The sequence below is a fragment of the Helicoverpa zea genome, chromosome 9 (genome assembly GCF_022581195.2).
Source record: "Helicoverpa zea isolate HzStark_Cry1AcR chromosome 9, ilHelZeax1.1, whole genome shotgun sequence".
NCBI lineage: Eukaryota > Metazoa > Arthropoda > Insecta > Lepidoptera > Noctuidae > Helicoverpa > Helicoverpa zea.
Window position 1 is genome coordinate 11,961,465 of NC_061460.1, and position 13,753 is coordinate 11,975,217.

At 35.5% G+C, this 13,753-nt stretch overlaps 1 protein-coding gene across 2 annotated transcripts in view; it reads right to left on the reverse strand.

The window, feature by feature from the left end:
* Positions 1 to 13,753, reverse strand: part of LOC124632928 — a 141,566-nt gene that overhangs the window by 70,172 nt on the left and 57,641 nt on the right. The window lies entirely within an intron of this gene.

A 13,753-nucleotide genomic window follows, 5' to 3' on the forward strand; every position in this document is an offset into this window, starting at 1 on the left:
CACATAAAATCTCAGACACGAGTGTCAAATTTTTCGTAGGACATTCCTTTTAGGACGAAGGTGGTCACTAAGAAATACACTATATAAAATTCAAGCCCTCCTCAATCGTCATTTGCTTCACTAGGACGAAATCGCAGGCAAAAGCTAGTACAGTAGGTAGTAATTAAAAACTTGCTGTAAGTTACATAGAAAATAAGCTAGCAGAGTAATAGCTAAGGCGAACACCCGGCGTCGTTTATCATGAGGAGGTAACGGTCAGGTGGGAACGTTGGTGTTCTTAATAATAATTCAAACGTGCTAATTGTTTTTGTGATTAATAGTTTACGGGGTAAGATGAGTTTGAAATGTAATACGTGTAGACTAGACGCGTTATAGCGGAAATAGGATGAATCTAGATTTAGGCTTGGGTTGTTTAAAATAATAAATAAGTATCGCGACACCTTCCAAAAACAGAACTGATAAACTACATATACTTACTCATAAATAAATATGCCTGATTAAGCAGTCGACAACTTCTTAGGTTGATCTGCAAGAAACCATTCTAAATACGAAAAAGTGCGGACGTAACAGTAGATTGCTACATAATCATAAACAAGAAAACATAATCGTGAAATTTAGAAAATCCGTTTATGTGTGTGGAAGTTTGTAAGTCTTTCAAGCAAAAACAACTGAATGAATTTTGATGAAAGGAGGCAATTACATAGCTTATTATACCAGGACAAGGTACAGGCTACTTTTAATCCGGATACGGGCAATTATTCTTTCGGAACCGTTGATAGATGCCAGTAAAGCATATTATTGACATTTGATCGGTCAGCTATCTGACATAAGGTCACAAGTAATGAGCACATTCCACAAGATGTTAATGATATTGACACTGACAGATGTCAATGAGTGTCAACTTATATCATCATAGATGACCTACAATCATGCACTTACATACAAACACATCAGTGTAATTGATCTAGAAAATAAATGTGAGAACCATGTTTATTTGCAAAGACATTTCTGTCACATTACCCTCTTTATGAATACCGTTGGAGTCGAGTAAGAGATTTGTGGTAATCTTTACTTCAAGACATAACTCATAAGACGTAACATAGTCTATACTCCATTTGAATAGGCTGAACTTATCATCATCTTTCGACCCTTTTCCCAACTATGTTGGGGTCGGCTTCCAGTGTATGCAGCTGAGTACCAGTATTTTACAAGGATTGCCTTCGTGAAGTCGTGGTGGCCTAGTGGGTAAAGGACCAACCTCTCAAGTACGAGGGCGCGGGTTCGATCCCAGGTCAGGCAAGTACCAATGCAACTTTTCTAAGTTTGTATGTACTTTCTAAGTATATCTTAGACACCATTGACTGTGTTTCGGATGGCACGTTAAACTGTAGGTCCCGGCTGTCATTGAACATCCTTGGCAGTCGTTACGGGTAGTCAGAAACCAGTCTAACCAAGGGGTATCGGGTTGCCCGGGTAACTGGGTTGAGGAGGTCAGTTAGGCAGTCGCTTCTTGTAAAGCACTGGTACTCAGCTGAATCCGGTTGGACTGGAAGCCGACCCCAACATGATTGGGAAAAGGCTCGGAGGATGATGATGCCTTCGTATATGACCCCCTCAAAACAGTTACCTGGGCTACCTAATATGTACATATATCTACGTTTAAGGTAACTCTTTTATTGAAGAACTTTTTATTAGCCCAGTTTTGAATCGGTGTGCAAAGTATATCCTATGGGACGCGAGTGGGACCTCTAGCGGAAGCCAGTCTAGATATAAGTTTCTCCAGAAGCCGTCTAGATAATTAGCTGTCTAGTTTCATTTGCTTTTACATACATGCACACAGGATATGAGTAATATGCGAGAATATTTTATACTTGCTATTTATCCGCCCTTTTCCCTTCCAGAGAGAGTAATACTGAGTTGTATGATATTTAAATAAACATTAAAGTTTTACTTTAGTTATGACAACTTTCTGAGTTTTGGAGCATTGGGGTCTTTTAAAAAAAAATTTGGCATTGTCAGTTTTCTGCGTCCCATAGGAATCTACGGTTTGAATTAGGTTCCACTAAATGTAAAATTGGTGTACCTAATAACGAATTTCTATCCATCTACTTTGTTATGACCTATGTGTACTGAATTACCTATTTAGTATATATTTATAGTCAAGGGTCCCAGTAATAATTACTTAATTTTAGTAGGCTTATTTTTGGTGTTGCTCGGTTTTTCTTGAGCAACCCTAAAGACCCTAACATCGCCTTTATATTGCTTATAGGAAACTTAACAACCTTCCAAGTGAATCCATTGTCAAGAATTTACTTTGCTCCTTCACAAAGTATTCTACAGAATAAATAATAGTACCTAGTAATATAATGTCAGGGCACATACACCTGCCTCAAAGGAAATAGCTGATGTAGATAGTACTACTTTATGTCCAATGTCGCTGTATTTTTGTATCACCTGTTCGAGTTATTTTATTTGAAGTCTAAATACTATCAATGTGGTTTATCAAAGGTTGCTTTCAATTAAAGAGTTTAATATAAGTCATGATGTATTATGGTGATCAGTCTATGGGTTGTTGATCACATTAATATCGTAACATGGTCTAAACCCTATAAGTACGAGTAGACACTTAATTATAAATAAATAATCTTAATGTGACTTTTTAATTTCAACTCAGTTTAATAATAAATGGTAAATACAATATAATGGCGGGACTCCTTTTATAATGGCGGGACTCCTTTTCACACACGGTCGGTTAGCCCCACGGTAAGTTATTAATTAACTTGTGTTATGGGTGCTAACACAACTGATAAACTACATATAGCTACATATATACATATTTATAAATACATATTGTAACACCCAGACCACGGCCAACAAGCATGCTCATCACACAAATGTCGATCGAACCAGGAATCGAACCCGGAACCTCAGGTTCGGCAGTCCGGCTTGGTGACCTTTGCGCCACAGAGGTCGTAATATATAATAATAGTAAATATGTAGTTACTTAATCAATTGAATCATTATTTTGAGCAGTAGTTTATTTTATTTTTTAATATATTGGAAAAAGTCCTATAGAGATGGTTTACTTTTAGATAAAGTGCCTATTCAAATTGTGTCGATACCTAAGCAAAAAGATGCATTAATTTGTTTTTTATAAGAATTTAGGAGCGTAATTAATGATGACTCAAGTTAATTTAGTACTTTTTACCAAGAGCCTTCCAAATACTTAATTTCAATAAACTACTTAAGCAACTTTTGCAAGTACCTATTAACCTAATAAAAGAAGAGCAATACACTTTCGTACCTTAAAAAGTAATTATACCTTTATGTATCGAAACTTTTAGAAAGTGTAAAAACCTTTATGTTGAAAGTACCTCTACATAATGATTTTGAATAATTTTACGTACTTTCCTGGCTATAGAAACGCTATTGGAAGATCCGCGTAGTTTGGTGCAAAGAGAAATTAACATGACTTTGCCAATACGCATTGAGAAAGTATGGTGATTAATGCTCATACATTTTTGTATAGAAAACAACGATATACACAGGTTATTATTGGGTTGATATTTTAATACAAAAACGAAATCGAAAACACCCAAGAAGTCATTTTTCTCAAAAAAAAAAACAAAATTACTGACCCATTTTTAAAGTAATTATTTTGCAGTTATTTATGAAATACAAGTTATTTATTACATACGTTGCAAAGTTGGAGCCATTGTTGTATAATTTATAGAAAGATTAGATTTTTCATCTCTGCCTAACTCATATAAATAAATACTGTGTACATAAATGTAACTCTATACATAACTCTTCCTAGAAAATGCATTCAAACATTAATAATGAATAAATATCAAGAAGAACACACTGACTGAAACGTACAATGCATATTAACAAGGCTAGTGATGCACCAACTTTCTATCGATATCGATTAAGACAATTCGTTTTGTATCGATATTTAATCGATTGACAAAGCGAAAGTGTCGTTGTTAATTTTTATTGATTGAACCGATGGGTGATGGATAAAAATAAGTAAAATTTTTACGGTTTGATTCGAGATAATCGATATAATTAGCGTGAAGTAAACCACCGATTTGGGTAACTGGAGTAAAAGGGAAAAGTGAAATTAATATTGATAGTTAAATTTTAGTAATTTCTCCGATAAAGGTTTTACTTATTTTTTTATGTGATGATGCTTAATTTTATTTCTGTTACGGAGGATACCTGTACTTTTGATGAGCGTATTTTCATTTTTAAGACTAGAGAGGAACTTCGTGCAATCAGATAAATATGAACCAAAAAAATCTACAGCTTTATATATAAGTATATATAGTAGTTGCTATTACTAAAGATAATTTATTATTCGAAGATAATATTTCAAACACAATTCCTTCACTTAAAGAAAAAAAATTAAGTCCTTAATTAAGCTATCTCGGTAAATTCAAAGAAAAAACATTTTTTTACAAAATGATCACGCAAACGGTAAACTTGATAGTTAGTTAACAGGCAATGTGTTAAATGAACCACTTAACCGGTTAATTAAAAGGGCGTAATTGTAATTTATTTGAGTCATTATTTTAAAGATAAGTTTTTATGAGAAGAGTATCTCGTTTTGTAGAAATTATCTTACTAATGCTTGTTCTTTAGTATTATGTCATTGTTATCTTAATTTTCAGAATTAAGATACGGTCTTAAATATATGTATTTTTATTGAATTGAAGAAATAATAGAATATTTTTTTTAAATAATAATATTTTTTTTAAGTACGGCAAAAATATTTTTATTTTATTTTTTTATTTTTTTTATTAGGGAAAACAAACAGTAGTATATTATTGGTACACAAAATGTTCTTAAAACTAATCTTAAAAAATATACTAATATGGACATGTTAATAAGTAATATAAGTTCAAAAACATTATTAAGACTTCACTACAAACATCTATAAATATTTACCTAAAATCAATGTTCTATATTAAAATGTTTTACAAAACCAACAACCACTAAAAACTCACACGACCAACACAATATTTCTCGCATACAAAAAAAAAGTATCGATATGTTTAATTATAACCAGGCCCAACCCTAGTGGTTCTCACAGAACGCTTCACGCTATGCGCACACGACGCTTTGTAAGCTGTTATTAGTAAAGGGCAATGGTTTAAAAAATAACTATCTCCTTGGTAGATCTTTCGCATTCTTTTTATTATTATTTGAACACATTTCTTAGTTACGTGAAGGAAGAGTCTTTTAAAGTTGCGTGTAGATAATAATTTTTCGAATTTTTACATTTTTCTTGTTGTGTTTTGGGCTGAGTAAAAGGTAATTTGAAACCACTTCCAAAAAAGGGTGAGATTTTTTCCTCTCAACACAGTATTTAAATACATATAAGTGAACTATAAAAAATCTTCTGACGTAATAGAAACAACTCACTAAGTAGCGTACCTCTGCATGACCCTTTGGGGAACATAGTAGGGTATAAAACATATTATATAACATTAGTTACACTTCTAAAAAATAAACAGCCATCAATTTCTTCAAACCACGTCAAAACAACCCATTCAAGCTTCAACCAAAAGTTTGGTAACCCTACCCCCACTACAAAACAATGGCAAATTAAAGTAGGAAGTGTCGCTACGAGGTAACAACACAATGGGTGGTTCCTGGGACACCACAATGACGATCGTTACCGATTCACTTGTTTAACGAAGTATCTCAAAAAGTTTTCCATAATATCCAATAACCAATTTGGGTTTAGATCTGGCATATCGACTGAGGATGCAGTAACAAACTTCAGTAATGCAGTAGTTGATAGACTGGATAAAGGATACAAATGCTATGGTATATTTTTAGATATATCGAAAGCATTTGATACGGTTTTTGCACCAATACTTTTATCTAAATTAGAGCTTATCGGTGTTCGCGGTCCATCTCTAGATATATTTAGGGACTACCTATCCAATCGCTCTCAGATAGTTAAAATTGATGATGTTATTAGTGAGGAAGAACATATCGAATACGGAGTTCCACAGGGAAGTATCCTCGGCCCTACACTATTCATAATTTATGTCAATGACCTGTGCAAGATGAAGCTTGATAGTTGCGATATTTTTACATACGCCGATGATACAGCCTTATTAGTCTATGCGAAGACCTGGTTAGAAGCCAAATCCTTAGCTGAGGCTAACCTGAGAAAAGTAATGTTATGGATGTCTTCAAACTTACTTACTTTGAACATAGACAAAACTAAATTCATACGATTCTATCTCCCAAATTCTCCTACACCACCAATTGAAACCACAACAATCACGGCTCACTATTGCAACAAAATGTCAGCAACGATCTGTTCTTGTCCGCCTTTAGCAAATGCTCCCTGCATTAGATATCTAGGTGTTATGATTGACGAAAGATTAAATTGGCGCACCCAAATTGAAACTCTTACCGGGCGTGTTAGAAGACTACTTTATATCTTTAAGAATCTTCGTCATTCTGCTGATCTATCCGTAATGCACACAGTCTATGTCGCCCTGTGTCAATCTATTCTCAGTTATTGTATTCCTGCATGGGGTGGTACTTATAAAACTCTGTTTCTGCAATTAGAAAGGGCCCAAAGATACCTCATCAAAGTTATACACTGCAAACCTCGTCGCTACTCAACTACAGATCTGTATAAGGAATGCCAGTTATTGACTGTAAGACAATTATTCGTCCTCCGCACCATACTGCGGCGACATTCACAACTACCCCTTAATAATCAGATTTTACAAAAAAGGCGGGGAGCTCTTGTATGTTCTCCTGTCGGATGTAGGACCAGTTTCGCATTACGTCAATATAACGCACTGAGTTCTAGAATGTATAACAAAATTAATAATAAAATCTCACTGTATACACTAAATAAACATAACTTGAAGATTAAATTAACCAATTGGCTTAAGTCTTTAAATTATAATGAAACAGAGGAACTCATAGTAATTCTGAAGTAAAATATAAGTACGTAAATAGATCAACTATAAGTAATCAATATTGCACAAAACTTGATGACATTGAAATTGTAATAGCATTAGAGAGGAGAGCCGCCGATTCCCGAAATACGAGCTCGTCTCAGTTTAGGAATCAGTGTGCTATTTTTAATAACCCCACTGTACAATTAATATAGGTACTTATCTTTGTGTTGTGTTGATTTGCTTATTGTACTTTTTGAAAGAAATAAATTATTATTATATTATTATTATTATCTTGTATGTCTCTACCAGACCTCGGGACTATAGAGTCCCGGATTTTTGGGAGGCGAACGTGGGGCCGAAGCCAACACGCTGAAGCCCTTTTGAGACAACTTTAATGAAATGGTGACACAAAACCGACGATTATCCCTGTATACACTATAGAAATGTACCCAAGGACAATCCCCGGTTCTGTGCTAAACTATTGCTAACTATGGATGAAAACTACTTGGGCTATTGTGATGGGATGCTAGTGGACTAGGAATGGGGAAACTACGGGAACTATGGCACCTGCCGATAACAATGTAATAAATACACGTAAAAATGGCAGGTGGAGACTCGCCAACTCACTTACTGGGCCCCCGGGAATCAGTCGCTAAATCGCAACAAGGGGGCAACAGGTACATGAGCGGCTGAAGGGTGAGGATACCTCGGCGGACTTTAAACGCAGATCACGCGCTCCCTGTGGGTCCAGCATCACCGGCCCACTCGCCACTTACCACGAGGCACCTACCCTCCGAGTGGGCTGTTAACCCTGCTCTAGCGACTCCACTCTGACCGGCCGATGAAGGCAAGCCAAGAGGCGGGAGACCTATCCCCCATCATGCTTCACTCCGGCAGGCCGGAGATGGGGGACAGTATACTCTCCCTGGAGCACTCGGATATATAGCCCCGCGGGGTCGCTACTCCCCGTCATCCGCCTCAGATGCCCTGCGGGGCTTATTATTATTATTATTATATTCATTACAAGAACAATGTGTACCGAGAATCGAGTTGAACGAGAATCGATGCCGAAATAGACCTGATACATGGAGCTGGTAAGGAAAGAGCGGAGATGCCATAGTGCAGGCATGACAAAAACGATCAGTTAAGAGTGAACTAACGAGGCGTTCGGGTTCTATGAGACATCTGTCAACGATTTTTGGTAAAGCATAAAATGCTTGAGTCCAAAGAAGGCGTGTAAGGACGAAAATAGCAACGTTCTTCGTCCCTCGCACACCTGCATTTCGGCGCGCTACTTTATTAGGTGATTTTCCGTAATGACATCTCCGCTAGACATTTTGTTCTCCGTGATCTGATACCATAGTGTTGTGCTGACATATCGATAATATTGTTACAAACGCTTTGATTGACTGTGAAAGACAGCTGATTTTATCTTTATGGTAATAAGTCTTCGTAATATACGATTGATTCACTAGTTATTGATTGATTGATAGCTTTTCAGTTGAGGCTTTGAATCGTGTAAAGGTCATCGATTATTGTAATAGAGGTGTACTAAAATGATTTCCACAAGTAGTTTGATACCTAATTATATGCCTAGATAGCTACGGGCAGTTGTTCTCTCCAGCACCTTTCATTGCCTAGTATTTTTCAAATGATGATAGATCGGACGCCTCGATCTAGGTAAAAACGGACTAGATAAATTGTTACCTGTAATAAAACGTTTTTCAAACGTAATGATGATTGATTACTTATTGTTGTATTACAAAAAAGCAATAACAAAGACAGAACATGATTTCTTTGACGATAATCGTTTGAGAGATTGTGTCTCAATTGCCTTAATCATAAGTACTAATCGATACTTTTAGACAAAGCTCGAGAGTTGGTTTGTGAAAATTGAGTATACCTGAGCTACTGAAGATTCCAACTATTAAAAAATAACCTTCAATACCACTGGCGTGAGAAAAAAAAACGAAAACTAATAGTTATCATTACTAAGAAAAGTAACCCACTGGCATATAAGTAGATAATAAAACAATAAAAATTAAATAAATACAGTTCTTTTATCGGTTCATTGATTTCCAGTTTTATCACGTATTGGGGTGTTGTGTGACAGAATTTAAAATAATTTTATTTGGAAGTCCATTAATAGTCCATAAAAGGCTCTTTCTTATGTTTTATGACCATTTCATGATCGTGTGTTTGCTTGTTGACAAAAAAAAATTAAGGTAAAATTACGTGTATATTGACTTAAATTTGAAGGGCTAAACTATTAATTATTTTGTATAATTATGCTAATGTGCAAACATAAAAAAACACTAACCGTCTTACCACAAAAACTTTTTAACGTCAGTTTAAGACTTGTCTAAAAAAATGTCAAATTATGACGTTGACATATGGTTTATTTTGGAGCCACATTTTTTTTAGACAAGTGTAAAACAGTTGCTAAAGTTTTTGTAGTAAGACCATAAATATACAAACGATTTAAATTGCTATAAAGCACTCTTAGAATGCTACAATTTTCAACTTCAGTATTCGATGTTATTTTCATTGAAGCAGTTTAACATATCCATTCCCGCATTTCCCACGGTAAAAATATTTTACATCCAGTCATTGAACATCAAAAACCGTTGGATCAAGCGAGCACGTTGATCGATATGAAACCAGATCAATTCTGTGGGACGATGGCTAAAACTTGTTCCGTATCTATAGGAAGCCATTTACTCGTAATCATTTCTGAATTATTGAGTATTGGATTGTCGATACCAGATAATTTATGTATTTCCCATCACTAGAATGTCAGCAATTTCACAGCATTTTTTTTAAATAATTTCGGACACCTGTTACTTAATTGGGTATTATTAATACATATAGCAATGGACGTGGGAAAGTACATAAATGCAATTCTAATTTATTAGGTTTTAATAAATTGCAATCACCCTTTCATAACTGGCCTGGGGAAGGCACTGCTAAGGCCTTCAAAATGAATATTTTAAACAGCGTATAGAGTCGTATCACTTGAAGACGTTAAAGTTGCAGACTTATATTTCGGCCGATTGTGCCAGATTCCGATCAACTTTTGTCAGTAGTTGATAATCGTACAATCAAACTTTTATTTGGTTTCATACCAGCCGGATACTGATCTTTGCAATGTGCCATTTATCTCCATACTGATTAATGAGCCCGATCCAACTATCGACCTACTAAAAGTTACCAGTCTCTAAGAATTTAAATAAAATACTCCTTACAAAAACTCCGAATCGTGTCATTCACGCATATAAGGATTAAAATACCGATAAGCCTTTCCCAAAACAATAGCTAAGGCCGCAGACAGAATGTCAGAACATAGAACATCAGACTAACTGAACAATAGGTCTTTGTCAAATGTTCCCACCCGGTAATAATATAACTGTTTATGTACTATCCAGTACAAAAGTGTTCGGAAATTAATTTCACGCTTCATTTTGTTGTAATTGAATTAATTTGGAATTTGGAATGCTTTTTTTTGAAGATCCATGTTTGAATTTGGACTTGCTTACGAAGATGACCGAAGTTGGTCGATAGCAACGTCATGTTTACGAGTTCTTCAAGAGGCAAAGTACTTGTCGAAAATAAATCGTTGCCTTTATTAACCGACTTCAGAAACGGGGGTTCTCAATTTGACCTGTATGTAATATCTCGTGTTCGTGTGTGATTATCTCAAATTAACATACTATTTGTCTGTCCTAGGAGACAGTTTTAAGTATATCACTGAAGTCGATTTGTTTTACGTACAAGTTGATATTTATATATTGTACTTAGGCGGCATTGTCTTTTTTTGTAAGAGTTTAAAAGAAAACTTCGAAATGTCCCACTAAAGTGGGTGTGACAGACATAAGAAAGCCATTATTTTGACAAGCTTTCGTGCAGTCCTGTTAGTTTTCTAGGCAACTTTCCGAAGTGAAGGAAAGTGTAGGTACAAGTTTATCTAGTTCACCTGTCACCTAATTGCGGACATAAATATATAGGAAGAACTGGTTTTAACCAGTTTATTATCAACCTATATTTTATTTCATAAGGTATTAATAATGTAAATTGCCGGAGCTGTAGAAAAAAATGAAAATAAAAAAAAAACGGATTTTAGTTAATAGGTAACTACATAGTTCTGTTTCACTCTTCTACAGCGAAGAGGTTTATTTATACTTTTCCACCTGTCAAAATAATATAGGTAATTTGAGGTAAAACAGACGTGAGGTCACCTTTTACAATACAATAAAGTTTTCAAACTAAATCACTTTTTTCGCCGAGTGTATGAGAATGAATCCAGTAGACGCTAACTCCAACTATTCTATTGGGTTGTGTTTGGCTTAAATATATATTTTACTATACCCCACATTACAGTATATCTATTGTATTCATTTACTGAGAGTACACACTGCAAACTTTTTGTCAACCGATAGTTTTTTTGGGCTCATAAATCAGTATGAAGATGAATAGTAGTACGCACATTACAAAGATCAGGTATTTAGCCGGTATCAGACCGACTGAAAACTTTCATTGGAATCAAAATTTCTTTAAAAAAAAATTATAACTATCGGGCCAACTATCGGCCGACTGTTTAGTCGGTAAGTAGTCTGCAGGTATAATGTTCTGTCTAGATGAGTACGGAAGCTAATATTAATAAAATGAGTGCCAGACTGACTTATAGGTTGTTTGCTCTGCTAAATGATGTTTCCTTTCATAAATATAGGAAGGATAAAGTAGGGACTGCATTTTAAGAGGCTTCATTAAAAATGATACTTGCGCACATCCGTTGTATTTAAGGCTTTTGTCTTCTATATACGAGCGGCAGGACTGACTGAAGAATTTGCTGGTTTGGACGTGCTAATCTCAGGAAAGACAGAACCTATGTGAAAAAATCTTGCAGTATTACATAGATCGCAATTTTCTCAGCCTCGCCTCGTCTCCCAGCAAGGAAACTTAAAAACAAAAACAAATACCTAATCGAAAATCTTAAAACTAAACTACTTCTCGGATGTTTGTATTTTTTATGTTTTTTAAGCTACTTCAACTTGTTAGACTAATATTATCCTGTGACTTATTTATTGTTCTGTATGTTATATTCTCTTTTCATACATTAAGGAACTATACTATATTTACCGTAGTATACTAAATCATTTTAGTTTTATACGGACAACACTACCTCTACTGTGAGGACAACACTAAGAGAGAGGCTTGACAGATTAGACGCCCGCCTTTTTGCTTTTGGTATGGGAAATGTATTTTAATTTGAATAAAATATAATTAAGTGTGGAAATCTGCAGTTTTACTAGATAACAGCTGGCCAAGGAACCGCCTAGCTATTATCAGAAGCGGGACACGAGCACGGAATACGAATACCAAAATGGGGCGAAAACGCCCCACATGCTCACGCCACACCACGACGCAAAATACACGTAAAAGTAAAAGAAGACATGATGATTCCACGGACACATCACTCAGTGATGATGATAACTCAAGTAGTGACAGCCCAAGACCGAAATCGAAGACATCGAAGCGTCCAAGTCGACAACGTCGAACACAATCGAGGGTGTCCAAGCGATTTAGTCGTCGGAGCCAGCAGCATTTCTACACGCCAGAGCTTGTGAATGCTGCCGTTATTGCTGATACCTGTAGAAGTTTAGAAGAGCGAAACCGAAGTATGTCTGCGACCAGACGAGATAGAGCAGCTAACGAACACAGACTTGCGGAACAAACAAATCCTGCGATCGAACGAAATAACTGCTTGAAACAAACATGTTCACGAGAAATGTTAACTGACCCGGCGCCTAAGACTTTGCCAGTAGACGATCAAGCATCACTTTCCCCGTCGTTGTGCAACATTCCAACAATGCCAGGCACGTCAGGTACCCAAAACCTCGGGCAACCAGGTAATAATTTACTTATAAATTTGAAAGACTTTTCTCAATTGATACAATCATTTAAACCAAATTTTAATCACAACATGATTCCTGAATTTGATCCATCTGTTAAAAATCATCGCATAGATTTTTGGATAACAAAGGTGAGTGAATGTGCGAAAATATATAATTGGAATGAAGCACAAATTGTGCATTATGCCCTCCCAAAACTAGTGGGCAATGCAAAGAAGTGGTACCAAAGCCTACCTACTGTGCTACACAGTTGGGAACAATGGCAAGTGCTCTTACATAAAGCTTTTCCTACTGAAACAAATTATGGTGTTTTATTAACAGACATGCTAGAGCGACGGCTTAAATTTGGTGAGAATTTAGATGAGTATTATTATGAAAAGATTATGCTACTGAATGCATGCAATATCTCTGGTAAAAAGGCAGTAGATTGCATAATTCACGGGATTGATGATAGAACAATTCGTGCAGGTGCATCTTCGGCACGTTTCACGGAAAGTGAGGACTTGCTTAAATTTCTTAAAGATGTATGTAAGGAGCACAAAAACATTTTACGAACATCAAACACACAAAGTAGTAAACAAAACAATAAAACTAATCCTTTAACTAAACAAAATAACTATCCTTCCACATGTTTTAATTGTAGAGAAAGAGGTCATACAGTTAAATATTGTCCGAAACCTCTTATTAAGTGCGAAGAATGCAAACGGTATGGACATAAAGCTAGTGAATGTTATCAAAAGAAAGTCCCTAACAAAAATAGTGAGAAAAGGGTATTAATAATAGATAGTCAAACACCAAATAACTTTAAGTATTATAAACAGGCTATTATTAATAAAATACATGAAATTGAATGTTTTATTGATTTGGGAAGTGACTGCTCACTCATTACTCAAGAGACAGTAAAAA